Source organism: Pungitius pungitius, chromosome 4 (genome assembly GCF_949316345.1).
Source record: "Pungitius pungitius chromosome 4, fPunPun2.1, whole genome shotgun sequence".
Lineage (NCBI taxonomy): Eukaryota > Metazoa > Chordata > Actinopteri > Perciformes > Gasterosteidae > Pungitius > Pungitius pungitius.
This window is the reverse complement of record NC_084903.1, coordinates 6,784,840-6,801,008: the sequence shown is the minus strand read 5'-3', so window position 1 is coordinate 6,801,008 and position 16,169 is coordinate 6,784,840. Positions and strand designations below refer to the sequence as shown.

Here is a 16,169-nt window from a genome sequence, read left to right as displayed (position 1 = left end):
CTCCAACCGCCGGTTGCGCAACCCGCGCTGCGCAGAGTTGCGTTGTTTGTTGTTCTTGCGATAAGACGCCTTCACGTTGTTCCTGCTTTTCTTTTTGTTATTGCATCGCTGACAGTTTCTAAGAGTTATTGTGATGCTTTTTGTAAAGAATATTGAGTTGCTTCTGTGTATAAAATGTGTATTTTTTACATGTTCTCTTCTTCATCGGATCCTTTTGGCGCATTGCGCCTTTGAGCCTTCCCAAATTATAGTAATAAAAATAAATAAATACATTTGCCAGAGGCAGTGTTGCCACAGTTACTTTGAAAAAGTAATCTGATTACTGACTACTGATTCCTCCTTTAAAAAGTAACTTAGTTACTTTACAGATTTCTTGATTTTAAAAGTAACTAAGTTATATTACAAGTTACTTTATTAGTTACATTCAGCAGGTGCCGACAACATAAAAATGACAACTGGTTACACCAACACTCACTCTATCAAGTCGAGTCAGGGTGCGGCTGACAGGTCGTTGACGGAGTGGCACATTTTTTATCCATTGTTATTTGTGTCGCTGCGTGGTGGGTCTGTGTTTGGACACGTGACGTGAGCCTCAGGCTGAAAACGTTTATTGTTGCACAGGCTACGTAGCTTCACTCCCAGAGACGCAAGAAATCAATATATCATATATATTTTACTATTAATGACAAAGTAGTAAGACACAGTGACTTGGACAATTAACTTTAATCTGATTACTGGTTTGGACGAACTAACGCGTTAGATTAATCGTTACTGAAACAAGTGGTCAGTAACTTACTAAGTAACGCGTTACTGGCATCACTGGCCAGAGGGTTCCAGCTGCCTTGTGATGAGGAAGTAGTATGAAGCCCCAGATGAATACTGCATGTAACTACGTGTACTTGAGGAAGCTGCAGTTTGTCCTGAAGGTAAATAGTTTAACACGCAGCTTGAGACTGATACGTTGGTAAGTTCTTCCTCCCCAACAGGTTCAACCAGATCATCAAAGTAGAGTGTAGAATTAAAACTCTTTCAAGGTGAAATGATTATTCCACAGATGCTGGTTTTGATCCTGAAAGACTCTTGTTTGAGCAGTGAGGAGGATTCTGTTCACAATGACCTTTGACCCTGTGAACACAGCACATACCGAGACTAAGTCAACCAGTCAGACTGCATACTTTGATGGTGACGTGAGGACACACCCTCTCTGATGAAGGACAACAAGCTGCGTCACTTCACTCCGTCTGATGGAAGATGAAGTGAAGAACCAAACTCCTTTTCTACAGACCTGCTGAGGACAGAAGAGAGCTGCTCACTGAGGAAATTCATGTCTACAAGATCAGTAAGTGGAGCTGTGATTGGTGGAATGACATCATTGATTAGGTTAGATTAGATTTAACTGTCATTACACATGTAAAAGTACAAAGCATCAAAATGCAGTTTAGCATCCAACCAAAAGTGTAATAGTAGTAGGTACAAATATACAGATAATAAGTATTTTACAGGTATAAGTTAGCGAACTGTAGTATATAAATACGGGATATGCTGATTGATTGAGGTAATATGAATATGATATTATGCAGGTTGATTTGTGCATTTAAATGTAGGTGGACTATAAGCAGGAACTATAAACATAATTTACATTGGCTGTGATTGGTGGAATGACATCATCAAACCGTAGCACTAACAAATCGTAGCACTTAAATTGTACTAATAATGGCACTTATCTATAACATGTTTTAAAACTGATTATTTGATGAAAATTGTACTTTCTTGTTACTTGTTCTTCTGAGTTTGTATCTCTATGTGGAAATGCACTTATTGTAAGTCGCTTTGGATAAAAGCGTCAGCTAAATGACATGTAATGTAATCATTGATGGTTGTGTACGTGTGATTAAAGGTGGTAAACAAGATGCTCCTGTGTGAGCAGTCAGAGAGAAGCAGCTGTTAGTCTGAATGATGACACTGTGATGAAGAAGAGGAGCTCAGTCTGATCTGGGGTCTCTGAGGACTGTTACTGATGAAGAGGGGAAGGTGGCAGACGGAGGGGCACTAAGACCCAGCAGGGACCAGAGAGCTCACCTGGGCCTTTGTTCCTGTACTGAAACCCACCTGAAAGACGCCCGGTTTGCTCACACCTGCTGCTTCAGTCCTTTAAGTCCATCTCACTTTCTTTGATGGACCCCAACAGCCGTGAAGGCAACATCCGCAACCATGTCATGCCACTTTTTGTGACCGATTTCCAAATTGAAGATCTAAACCATAAGGGCCCAACGTTCAGCTAAAGCCTCTTTTTCAATGAGGCTGAACTTGCGTTGGGCGGACGAGATCTTTTTCTCTCTCTTTTAGTAGCACCACTAGTGCCACTTTCCTTCTTAGGCAACACTGCTGCCATACACTTGGTCAACGTAGGGTCAGTCTTCTGAGCGGCTATCAGCTGCTCCTTGACAAGCTTCAAATGCGTGTCAGATCCAGCAGGCCCATCGACAGGACTGGTCAGTTCAGTTTCCAGACGCCTCATTTCCACTCAGAGTTAGTGGACAACCTATTTAGAGGTAACTTAGAAGTGACAGAAGGATCAGGATCAATCTTTAGTCTGTCAACAGGGGGAGCCAATTAAGTTCACCACATCCTCATACTTGACTGGGCACCGGTTGGTCTATCCACTAGAATGGGAGCAGGAAACACCCTCCCTCCAGCCAAATCATTCCACAACATCAGGTCCACGCCACCTATATGAAGCTGGGGATGGATCGCAAATGTCTGCTCCTCCACCTTACGATACCCTCTAAACCTCTGTCTGTAGACCTTAGGGACCAACTCATCCTGAGCTCTACCAGTACACACTGCAATAGTAGTGTCCAGAATCCTTTATCCCATACTAAGGTGGTATCAACACGCTCAAAGCGGGAAAAGTATTTTTCTACCTCCTTCTCACATAAATCAGGAACTAAAGCGCTGTTCTTAACGACATAAAAACAAGGACCAGTTTCAGCTCTTGCCTCAACTTTAGCTCCTTCATTTTCTCCTCATGAACTTGTGTCAACCTTTCCATCTCAAACCTCCTTACCGCTTCTCTTTCTTTAACTTCCATTTCTAGCTCCTTTATCCTAAATTCCCAATCCAATTCTCACAGGCGTACAGTTTGAGCCTCTGAGACTTTAATAGTGCTTATTCTGTCTGTCTTAACAGTTAAACCAGCAGACACATGGAAGCCCTGCTCCACGTTAAGCTGACTTGCTTCACGGGGCAATTCTCTCTGCTCAATAAGTCCAATAATTACCTCACTTTTAAGTTGATCTTTCCTAATGGAAGTTTTGGAAATCTCAAGATGGTACCGTTCTGAAAAATACATGAGCTGGGCTTTGGTACATTGAGCCAGCTGCTCCATTGTAGGACCGTCACTGGTCACCTGAAAATCAGACTGCACGTTGAAATCACCAAACAACTTAAAGGCAACACACTGAAGTAAACCAAGCTACTAACCCCAAGTAACACTACCACACAGAAATAATGCTACCAACACAGAACAGCTTACCTACACAAAAATTGAAAAATACCAAGCACCAGGCAAGAGCAGTAACATGGCTATTTCAGGCCACACAACATAGAAATAGTGTTAACCGTACTCCTACCATCCCCTGAAACACTAAACTTACTCCACTGTAAAGCAAGTAGGTTCTACCAAAATGTAGTCCCTGACACCTACATTAGTGTGCACAACAAAAATGTGTCTCACAGTGTACAGCTTGTGTGAAAAACCAAGTCCAGCAAAATGCCCACACCTACTATCATGAGTGAAATGAAATGTTTCAACGGACCTGTTCTTGCACTTACCTGGTTTCCTCTCTACCGAAGAACCCATACTTCTATCTGGCTAAACCTCAACTAGTCTTCGTCGGTTTTCCCGGGCACGTCAGGGGCCACCCCAGGATTAGTGCACCAGAGCTTCGGACGAGCCCCCATTATGTTACAACCGATGAAGCTGCACATAAGGATGGAGAACAACGGCAAGGTTGTGACAAAACCCCCAAAGGGGACAGTTTATTGCAACACGGGACCAGCATGAGGTGCACCTCGAACTCGATACCAGGATCTAGTGGCAGGCAGATGAGAGCAATGGTGAAATAAGGAGGAGCTTATATAGATGAAGTCCACACCCTCATCCAGGTGCCCCTCACCTAGGACTCACAGACATTGAATACACACATATGCACACAGACCCACATTCACAGCAGGACATAACAATATACGTAACAATGAGATTGTAGTTTATTGATATTATGATTTAATGTAGGAGAAAGAAATGTTTGTTGTCTCTGTGACAGAGAGACATTTTCATCTTGAAAAACAATATTTGTGTTGTTTAGTTGTACATTTGAATCTGTCCACAGGACAACTAGCAGCGTGTTCTCCACACATCTGTCCTTTATGGAAGAGTGGCGAGAAGAAAGACCCTATTGCAGACTGTGTTAGACAGTATGAGAGACAATGTGTGAGACAATGTGTGAGACTGCAGCGTGTGGTGCTCATTGTGTAATGTTAAGGTTCGAGAATATCTTGTAAATAAATTATTCCTGTATTCAGCATCGATGGCGCTCGTACAGGACGTCATCGTGATGTCATAACGGGTCTTTCTGATGTCGGAGAACTTTCTCCCTGTAAAACGTTAATCTCACTGATATCGCTCCTTCGTCAATGAGGAAGTGAGCTGCCCTGGTGATAGGTATTCCTGCTACCTTACCGAGAGGTGAGAACAAACCACAGACAAGTCGTATATATTTCACTTTGCAAAGGGGAAGCCCAGCCACACAGCGTATGCAGTGTCGACTTCCGCCGAACTTTCCTTTACAACAGCTTTTTATTCGCATCCATCACACATACACAACAACAGGGTGGAACATGGGGGCGGGGGCTTCCTCTGTTCTAGAGGGGTTCAGAGTTTATATGTATTGATATCTACTCCTGTGTCTCGGGTGCAAGGTCCATGTGTATTGATTTCTACTCCTATGTAGTGATATTTTACCTGTGTCAGGGGTGCAGAGTTCATATGCACGCGCTTATGTGTCCAACATCCTGTGTTACAGTCAGCTGGTGCTGTACCACTCCTTAGCCGCACGTGATAAATTTCTATAAGATGTTCCAAAAGCATAATAATCACCCACTGTGCCCTATCACCTGGTGAACTAATCCATATTTCTACACACACACTCACAGAATTATTACACAACCACATGCTCTGTAGTCTGATCGAAGCACCACTTCCCACGTCCCCAAGTTACGGTTACAGTCCTTTAGCCTTTAACCTGTATTACAGGATGAGCAATTCTCTTGACATTTTAATGGTTTAAAGAAGGTCTTTCTAAACTTTAACAGATGAACAACACAGTTTTCCATGAGAGTTGTAGTGTTGAGGTGAATGAGCTCTGTGTGTTTGATGAAGAGAAATAAAGTGTGACTTCTTCCAGCAGGTTTTTGTGTTGAAGGTGTGGACTCTGGTATGAATCAGAGTTTCATAGCAACCTGACGTGATCCTGAACCTGGTCCTGCATCGGGACCTGAACCGTGCTGTGTGTCCATGGAGCGGTACGAGTCTTTGGATGATATTATAAACCGCAAAGATGGACGCTGCTCTGCTGATGCAAGGTGAGGGTCTCAGGCTGATGATGAGGTGTTTCTATCAGACTCCAAGTCCCAACGTCTTTGATTCACTGACTCTGGTTCTACGTGTGTGACCAGGATCCATCAGAGACCTGGATATGGACCTGATCCTGAACCTGGTCCTGGATCTGGACCTGAACCCAGCTGTGTGTCCATGAAGAGTAACCAGTCTATGGACCATCGTATACTCTTCAAAGATGGTCGTCCCTTTCTTGATGCAAGGTGAGGTTCTGATGATGAAGTGTTTCAATCAGACTCTCTGGTGGAGGTTCTGGGTTTCTTGCTCCAGGGCCATTCAGCAGTGTCCAGTGAGGGAGGGAGAGCTCCATGGAGGGCTTAATGAGACCCGTTCGAACTAAATCCAACTGACTGGTGAAGAAAACTGAGCTGAAAGACTGAGCTGTTGATTCTCAGTGGGACCAGCAGGACCATCAGACCTAGATCACTACAGGGAGTCATGTAGTCCACATCCAGACATCACTTCATGGACCTTTACCTTGTTTTGGTCTCTGTGAGGACGGACACCATGTGAGCTTATGCTTCTTGATTAAATGATGATGTGATGATGTAATCTCAGTGTTTCTTTCAGTTCACTTCAGCAGAGGAGAAAGTCTCCTGAACCCAGCTGTGTGTCCATGAAGAGTGATCAGTCTAAAAGAGAGCCTTTAAAATTCCAAGATGGAGACCGTTCTTATAACCCAGAGTAAGTTCTTAAACAAATGAAGAACTGTTCTGATTCTTATATATGAATAACAGAAATGGTTGTGCAAGTGTTGTTTCCATGACAATCGATCATAACAGAACTTATTATCTTCATCTAACTGGTCTGTATGTGTTTAAGTGTGAATCATTAACTGTAAACGTTCTCAGATGTAAACACAATGTGAGCTAGTTCCTCCACATCAGGATTAGGAGAGGTCACATCTTGAGATAGGTGCAGGTTTTTGGAGACCAATGACTGGGACTGAACATGTGATTAGAATGAAATCAGTAGACTCTGTGTAAAGTTCCAAAGTCTAGTTTCAAAAGATCTTAGGAGACTTCTAGAGGTCAGGAGACGGACTAAAGAGGTTTGGAGTAGTTTCATAAGACTTTGTATCAGATCCAGAGGTCTGGAGATGTTGTTTTTATGACCCAAAGAACTAAAAACAGATAAAACACCACTACTCACTCAACTAATAAACTGTCCGTCATAATCAACAGTCTTCAGCATCTGATTTTCATGATGATCAATCATGACAGAAGCCAAAATCTATAACTAACTGTTGTGTTGGTGCTAATGGTACAAACACCATGTGAGCTGATGGTTCATGTTGCTCCACAGAAACGACCAGGAGAGCTCAGAGGTTCCTAGAGGTCAGTCAGCCCAGCAGCATCAAACACACCTGGACTCCATCTTCATGGTGTGTACATGGAAAAACTTATTTTACATCTCTCAGTTCACCATCATCTCCATGCTGCACTTTGTAGACCAGTGGATTGTCAGTCTTTCCAACATGGACCTGATGGTGGCTTCCATGGTCCTAGTTTGTGTCATTCATAGAATGTTCTGTTCCAGCTGCTGGAGGAGAACATCCTCACTTTTGTGAAGAACTAACTGAAGAAGATCCAGAAAATTGTGAGTTCAGATCACCCAGAATGCTTAGAGATTCAGAGGGAGGATGAGGAGGTGCAGGATGGTGAGGATGAAGATGAGAGGAGCAGCAGAGAGGCATTAGTGAAGATCTCCGTGCACTTCCTGAGGAGAATGAAGCAGGAGGAGCTGGCTGATCGTCTTCAGAGCAGTAAGAGGATTTCTCTAAACACTTACCATGCTGATGAATGAGACTGTAGGGTGTGGGTCGGTATGGCTCCGGACACAGGCACACGACAACAGGGGGGTAAGTTTCAATATATTTATTTTGTTTGCTCTCGCTCGCAGGAACGGTCGGTCTCCCTCCCCCTCGCTCGCCCCCGCCTCACTGTTATGTAGGGGAGAGCACACACACACACGTCATTATCCCCAGGTGATTGTTATCATTTTCACCTGGCACTGTTCCCCGAGCCACTCCCCCTCTCTCCCACCTGCAGCCGGGCTTAAACCACGCCCGCCACCACAGAGACCTTCACTAATGTCTCAAGAGATGGACAGAATATTTTCAAAGAGAGATTCTCTGAGGAAAAGAAATGATGAAATATATTCTTTCACTCCTTTTATCTACTTTGTTTTCTTAACTCAGGACATCTTGCTGCAGTTTGTCAGCGTGAACTCAAATCCAACCTGAAGAAGAAGTTCCAGTGTGTGTTTGAGGGCATCGCTAAAGCAGGAAACCCAACCCTTCTGAATGAGATCTACACAGAGCTCTACATCACAGAGGGAGGGACTGCAGAGGTCAATAAAGAACATGAGGTCAGACAGATTGAAACAGCATCCAGGAAACCAGCCAGACCAGAAACAACCATCAGACAAGAAGACCTCCTCAAAGCCTCAGCTGGAGGAGAAGAACCAATCAGAACAGTGATGATGTTACGTCCCCTGTTCTGTGTATCGGTTGGTGGGTGTGTTCTGTTTTGTGTGTGTGTGCATAGGTGGTACTGATCATCCATGATCTCCATTCATCTTGACTCCACCCCCGCTCGTTACCCGGTTCAGCTGTTTTCACTCATCTCCAATCCCATCATGCCCTTCTGTCAGTATATGTACCCCTGTGTTTGTTTCACCTGGGTGGGTGGCACTCTGGTTGTGTATACGTGAGTGCTGGTTGATGGTATAATATTTGTATTTCTGGTGATTTGGTATAAGTGTGTATGCAATTAATACGTGTTCTTTTTGTTTCTTTGTTATCTTTATTACAGGGGGGGGGGGGTGAGGAGTAGTTTAGCCCTGCTCCGGAGTTTACATACCTGCACGTAGTGTTACTCCCCTGTCTAACAACACTAGCTACACCTGGCTGGGCCACCTAATGTATGTTTTGTTAGGGCACCTTGGTAGTGTGCCAGTTAGGTTGTGATTTTCGTTGGGAGATAGGACAGGTAAGGGGGTGGGAAGCATTTTGTTCTTTTCGTTGCTTTGGTACCGCCAGCTCTCCTCATTTCCCCTGTTAACAGCGCTATAAATAAAAACCAGCCTGTTTACCTGAACTTCAAGCCCATGTCTAAATTCTTACACCTTCAACACCACACCCTGTTTATTGGCCACAGGACGCCGTCAGGCAGTGGCGTGGATCCCACTCCCCTCCTGGGGAGGCAGAACGTAACAGATGACTAAGGGAGTGGCTGGCATTGGGAAAACAGTCTTAACACAGAAGTTCGCTCTGGACTGGGCTGAAGACAAAGACCACCAGGACATACAGTTCACATTTCCATTCACCTTCAGAGAGCTGAATGTGCTGAGAGAGAAGAAGTTCAGCTTGGTGGGACTTGTTCATCACTTCTTCAGTGAAACCAGAGCAGCAGGAATCTGCAGGTTTGAAGAGTTCCAGGTTGTGTTCATCTTTGACGGTCTGGATGAGTGTCGACTTCCTCTGGACTTCCACAACAATGAGATCCTGACTGATGTCACAGAGTCGGCCTCAGTGGATGTGCTCCTCACAAACCTCATCAGGGGGAAGCTGCTTCCCTCTGCTCGCCTCTGGATAACCACACGACCTGCAGCAGCCAATCAGATCCCTCCTGAGTGTGTTGGCATGGTGACAGAGGTCACAGGGTTCACTGACCCACAGAAGGAGGAGTACTTCAGGAAGAGGTTCAGAGATGAGGAGCAGGCCAGCAGGATCATCTCTCACATCAAGACCCCACGAAGCCTCCACATCATGTGCCACATCCCAGTCTTCTGCTGGATCAATGGTACAGTTCTGGAGGAGGTGTTGAAGACCAGAGAGGGAGGAGAGCTGCCCAAGACCCTGACTGACATGTACATCCACATCCTGGTGGTTCAGTCCAAAGTGAAGAAGGTCAAGTACGATGGAGGAGCTGAGACGGATCCACACTGGAGTCCAGAGAGCAGGAAGATGATCAAGTCTCTGGGAAAACTTGCCTTTGATCAGCTGCAGAAAGGCCACCTGATCTTCTATGAATCCGACCTGACAGAGTGTGGCATCGATATCAGAGCAGCCTCAGTGTACTCAGGAGTGTTCACTCAGATCTTTAGAGAGGAGAGCGGACTGTACCAGGACAAGGTGTTCTGCTTCGTCCATCTGAGTATTCAGGAGTTTCTGGCTGCTCTTCATGTCCATCTGACGTTCACCAGCTCTGGTTTCAATCTGCTGTCAGAAAAACAAAGAACCTCCCTTTTGTCGAAGGTCTTTAGAGACAAACCTAAACCAAAACATCTCTACCAGAGTGCTGTGGACCAGGCCTTAAAGAGTCCTAATGGACACCTGAACTTGTTCCTCCGATTCCTCCTGGGTCTTTCCCTGGAGACCAATCAGACTCTCCTACGAGGTTTGCTGACAAAGACAAGAAGTCACTCACAGACCAATAAGAGAACAGTCCAGTACATCAAGGAGAAGATCAGTGAGAATGTGTCTCCAGAGAAAAGCATAAATCTGTTCCACTGTCTGAATGAACTGAATGATGGTTCTCTAGTGGAGGAGATCCAACAGTTCCTTAGATCAGGACGTCTCTCCACACATGAGCTGTCTCCTGCTCAGTGGTCAGCCCTGGTCTTCATCTTACTGTCATTAGAAGAAGATCTGGAGGTGTTTGACCTGAAGAAATACTCTGCTTCAGAGGAGGCTCTTCTGAGGCTGCTGCCAGTGGTCAAAACCTCCAACAAAGCTCTGTAAGTACATAGAGAGTTAGATTCATACATCAGAACTTAAATATGTTCCTATCTTTTTAACTTATATTTTCCTGATCTTTGCCTCTTCAGACTGAGTGGTTGTAACCTCTCAGAGAGAAGCTGTGAAGCTCTGTCCTCAGTCCTCAGCTCCCAGTCCTCTAGTCTGAGAGATCTGGATCTGAGTAACAACGACCTGCAGGATTCTGGAGTGAAGCTTCTGTCTGTTGGACTGAAGAGTCCACACTGTGACCTGGAGACTCTCAGGTCAGGATTCAATCAATGTCCATTTGGCTTATTTTTTTACATCAATGGTACATTTCTGACTCTCATATGATTCCTAAATCAAATATGTATTCTCCAAATATTTCCATAAATGTTTTGTTGAGTTTATTTTCAATATAATGTTACAAATAGAAATATTTGAGATCGATCATATTCATCAGTAAAGTCATCAGATTGTTGATGTACATTAGTGGGTGTTTAGTTGTGACTGGAAAACAGTAGCTAACAATGGTAACGTGACCCAACAGTAGCCGACAGTATCTCAGTGCTGCAGTGACCTTCCAGCCCTCACACACATCTGCAAATATGAATCGTAATTTATTGATATCTGCATTGAAATGTATTTTTAAACTGTGTGCATTTGCAATTATTGATCTGACCCCCAAACTCAAAGCCCCCTCTCATGTGTGTTGTTTTGTGTGTCTGCAGGCTGTCAGGCTGTCTGATCACAGATGAAGGCTGTGCTTCTTTGGCCTCAGCTCTGAGCTTCAACCCCTCCCACCTGAGAGATCTGGACCTGAGCTACAATCATCCAGGAGAATTAGGAGCGAAGCTGCTTTCTGCTGGACTAGAGGATCCACACTGGAGACTGGAAACTCTCAGGTATGAAGAGGCTGCAGCCACAGACCATCAGTCTGGTAGAGGAGGGAGAGCTGGAAACCTTTTCTCTGTCCCACTGTCAGCCTGAAGGACAGTGGTGAATCCTGACATGTTGATGGCATCATGGTCGGTTGATGTGAGTCAACGTCGACACGCTGCAGGTTTGTTGGCTCTTATCAAACAACACTTGGATGTTTAGATGCTCGTCATCTGCTTCCAGTGTGTGCTGTTCTTTAGTCCAGACGTTATTATTAAAACAGTCAAACAAAGGCTTTTGTACTAAGTATTGATAAATATCAGTAAGTGTTCAATACTCTTCCCTGTGTCATTTCACATTATTACACATAACTATTTCTGAACTTCTTTGTTTTGGTTTCTTGTATGTATTACTTGGGTTGTTACCAACATCTGGTGTAAATTTCATGTCATTAGCTCTTTTGGAAAAATATTTACTGAGAAAAATGGTGACGTGTTCAATACTTATTTCACCCGCTGTAAATAGTTAATCATAAACAAGTTTATGATTTTTCAAAAGTCCACTGCAGTAGAAGAAGAAGAGATGGTCCATGTGGACATGAAGGACCAAGCTGTGTGTAGAGAGTGATGTGATGTCCATGTCTCATGCTGCTCCTCCTTTCAGGGTGGAGCCTGCTGGAGTCCGATGGTTGACACCAGGTCTGAGGAAGTGTAAGTGTGCTTTGAGTTTGATTCATGAAGATTCAACCTTCTTCACACGGTGACATCACTCATTCACCTCTGTGATGTCATCATCAAAGAGTCAATAAATGAACACATGATTAATAACTGCAGCTGTATTGTGTTTTGTTCTCTCATCAGATTCCTGTGAACTCACAATCAACACAAACACAGTAAACAGAAACCTCAAACTGTCTGACAACAACAGGAAGGTGACATGTGTGGAGGAGGTTCAGTCATATCCTGATCATCCAGACAGATTTGACATCAGGCCTCAGCTGCTGTGTGGAACTGGTCTGACTGGTCGCTGTTACTGGGAGGTCGAGTGGAGAGGAAGAGTTTTTTTATCAGTGAGTTACAGAGGAATCAGGAGGAAAGGAAACAGTGATGAGTCTTTGTTTGGATGGAATGATCAGTCCTGGTGTCTGAGATGCTCAGAAAAAGGTTACTCTGTCCGTCACAATAATACAGTAACCTCCCCTTCCTCCTCCTCCTCTACCTCCTCCTCCTCCTCTGGTAGAGTAGCAGTGTATGTGGACTGTCCTGCTGGCTCTCTGTCCTTCTACAGAGTCTCCTCTGACACACTGATCCACCTCCACACCTTCAGCACCACATTCACTGAACCTCTTTATCCTGGGTTCTGGTTCAATTTTGGTGCCTCAGTGTCTCTGTGTCTGTAAAGGACCTCTGATAGGGGGAGTATTCAAATATAGGGTTAAGTATTTTATTTTAGGCATCTTGTTAAGTCAATCGGAGTATTTCCGGTTGCGCTTTTATTTTGAAGGTTCGAAAACCGGAGGTGGGTAGTTAGAAGCCCGAGGGAGACGTTAAAAGGAGGGTAAAACTATAGAAAAACACGGAAAGAGTCACGGTTTCATTAGTTTAGCACCCGGTTGACAGGGGCACAAGGTTAGTATTTGTTCAAGTTTGTAAAATATTGTTTTAGGTTATTAAGTTTTCTTTATGTTCTGTGTAAGATGCTAATCAGTGTAAATATTTATTTTTTCTCTTAGTTCTTACGGTGTGTTCAATAAAATACCTATGGACCATCAGTTTAAGACTAGACCATAATTCAGCCAGGGATGCTACAGTGTCATCTGGAGGAGGAAGAGTCTCCTCCTGGTGGAGAACCTTCCTCTCTGCAGGACGGAGAGTGTCCTCCTGGTGAAGAATCTTCCTCTCTGTAGGAGGGAGAGTCTCCTCCTGGTGGAGAACCTTCCTCTCTGCTCACCACATAGTTCAGTCTGTACAGCTGATGTAGGTTCATGTGGGTGTAGATGCAGGTGGAGCAGGTGAGGGGTACCTGAGCTGGTCTGGACTCTGGGGGTCCACAGCTCTCTGGTACTTGTGGTGTTGCAGATGAACGTCTCAGAGCTCAGCGAGGTGTGTTTTAATGTTGCTGTGCTCGTTGCCTCTGTGGATGAATCAATAGATCATCATTTAGATATGGGGTCCTAATTAGGGTTTAATATGAATCTTTGTATGTCGCAATGTTCAAGAAGACATTTCATAAAAAGGTCTCATCTGCCCCCCCCAATATAAGACAAATAAATCTCTATGATAATTTGTCCCCATTACCATTAATATAATAGAAGCAAGGATTGTTTGTAATGACCAATGGGTTAACAGGAATATAATTGTATCTTTCTAATGTTAATAAATGAATATTGATGGAAACTGTGTCATTAACGTATTTAAACACCAAGTATTTAATGAGCAGTGTTCTGCTCGTGACCTTGTGTCATAAACTCTTCTTTCTTCAAAGTGAAGCTTTAACAACTGGGTTACTAGGGGGGAACGGAATGACACACGGACACCTGCTCGCAGTTAGTAACAGTCTTTATTGTGACGCCGGTTTCTCCGGCTTGCTCTCGCCCTTCTCTCCCCACTCGTTCCCGTCTCCCTCTTAATTAGACTGGGAGGCCTGTTTAATTGTCCTCAACTGGTTAGGTAATGAACCTCCAGCTGTCACCATTCCCCGAGCCACTCCCCCGCTCTGCAGCCGAGCCGCAACCACGCCCGCCACCACAGAAGCATTCTGGGAAAGTGAATGTGTTTCTTCAACATTAAACATGTGACGTCAGACTGATGGAACAAGGCCTCAGTGGGATTCGATCCCATGGAATCAAAGTGCTTTTTATTGTCAAGATCCAAACAAACATCACATTCATAATAATAATTTGGGAGCAAAGGTTTAATTTCTAAAGTGATGAAAATCACACAATATTAAAGAAACAACATCTGTAGGAAGTGTTTGTCAAGAGTACAGAGTGTTTATGTTGAATTCATCTGCAAAGAGCTTAAGTAGATTTTAGTTTTTAAGAAAATAATGACAGAAGAGATAATAAACATGACATTTTAGAACTTGATTTGAACACTGATAAAAAATAATCTGTCTGATCTACTTAAAAAAATTGTTCTACATAATCATTTCATGCAAAAGGTTGCCTCGATTTCTAGTAAATTAGCAAGTTACCGTAGTAAATCAAGCAAGATACTTTTAAGTAAAACATCATAGGAATCAAGTTATTACATTGTATTATACTTTTAAGTAGAAAAATGATAATAGTCATTGAATAGTCACATCATATAATATATATATAATAATCAACATCGACCATTATTTTGAATTTACTAATTTTTAGGTACTGTATGACTAAATTGTCGTTCATGGTGATGCTATTAAAAAAGACATGAAAATATCAAATTGTCACAATTTATTCTCTGCACATCGTGCGCTTACAAAGAAATCACGACAATCCAATAAATGCTGCTGTGAAACAAAGACTCAGAACACTTCCATCCCTAGACTTTACCTATATGAGAACTGGGAAATACTCATAATATAACACTTATGAATATTAAAGACAACAGGCTCACAGTGCGACAGGAATGGACCTGAAGCGGACCTAACACATTATACACATGTTAAGCCCAACAGCACAGCTAAAACATGTTCAAATAATATTCCTTAAAATGTTTCAAACCTAATTTGGTCAGATATTGTGATATACTGTATATATAAGTGATATTGTGTAACACAATATCACTCATATATTTTTGTTGTTGTATGATTGTCTTTTTTTTCAGATCACTAATTCTGTGTGAAATAATTTTGAGAGCTGTTGGATCATCAAGACTGTCACTGATTGAGAGAGTCATGCTTTCAGGATGGATACTATGCAGTTTGGTAAATAAGACCAGAAGGGGTATGAAACAGATTAGTGGAAAGAAAACTGAATTCAAAGGATAAGCAGTATGTTAAGCTTTGCCACCCAAAATCATAATATATTGTGTAGCACATGATAACAAAACTTTTGTCTCACTTTACCTGTTTACCTCAAAATTAGCAGCTGATCATCCGATGAAAAAAATTGCAACATTTTGCAATTAACATTTTCCCAACTCTATAATTAACCTCGCATTTGTATATAATTCAATGCTGTATGATATGCTTTAAGGCTCTTGTAGGCTGCCATCTCAGCCAGCAGCCAAGTTAAAAACAATTTGACTTATTTTACTATTTATTACATATTAAAATACAAACAGCCGTCCCTTTGGCTTGTTTATGAAATGTAACGTTACCACTGCACCGTAAATGTGTAATTACAACCACTCGCGGTAACAGTTCACCTGGTCCCTACCGCAGCTTCTCGGCAAAAGTGGGTGAAAGCGTTAAACACGCCACTTAAGACAATCACGTGACATGAACCTAGGACAATCACGAAACTTGGCCCAAGACAAACCACGTCACCTAATGTTAAGACAAAGCATTCTAGCACTCACGTCCCCACGCTAAGTACACCTGGCCGATGTTGGCAACCCACCCGACTCAGTGTTTCCCCGGGGGGGGGGCGCTGACGATCGGCTAACGGGTCGGCTGACGGGTCGGCTGACGGGTCGGCGCCGCTGTCACCCGGCGGCGGGACGGATTGCGTATACGTATGCTAGCTATGACTAAACATAATTAGCGGATATTTACAGTTCTTTTAAGTTAAATACATCAACGTAAAATGGAAACCGGAAACCTTGCTAACGCCATTCTTTTAACATTTCACAAGATACCGTTGTTACCTCGACTGGTACTTTAAGCGCATTGCTAACATTAGCTTCGAGAAAAGCAACTGGTTTATTTAAATTCCACATCTACGAAGACAAGACATCTATAAAG

At 43.2% G+C, this 16,169-nt stretch overlaps 1 pseudogene; it reads left to right on the top strand.

Moving 5' to 3' along the window:
* Positions 1 to 4,576: 4,576 nt before the first annotated feature.
* On the top strand, positions 4,577 to 13,665 carry LOC134127295 (NACHT, LRR and PYD domains-containing protein 3-like; annotated as a pseudogene).
* The last annotated feature ends 2,504 nt before the right edge of the window (positions 13,666 to 16,169 follow it).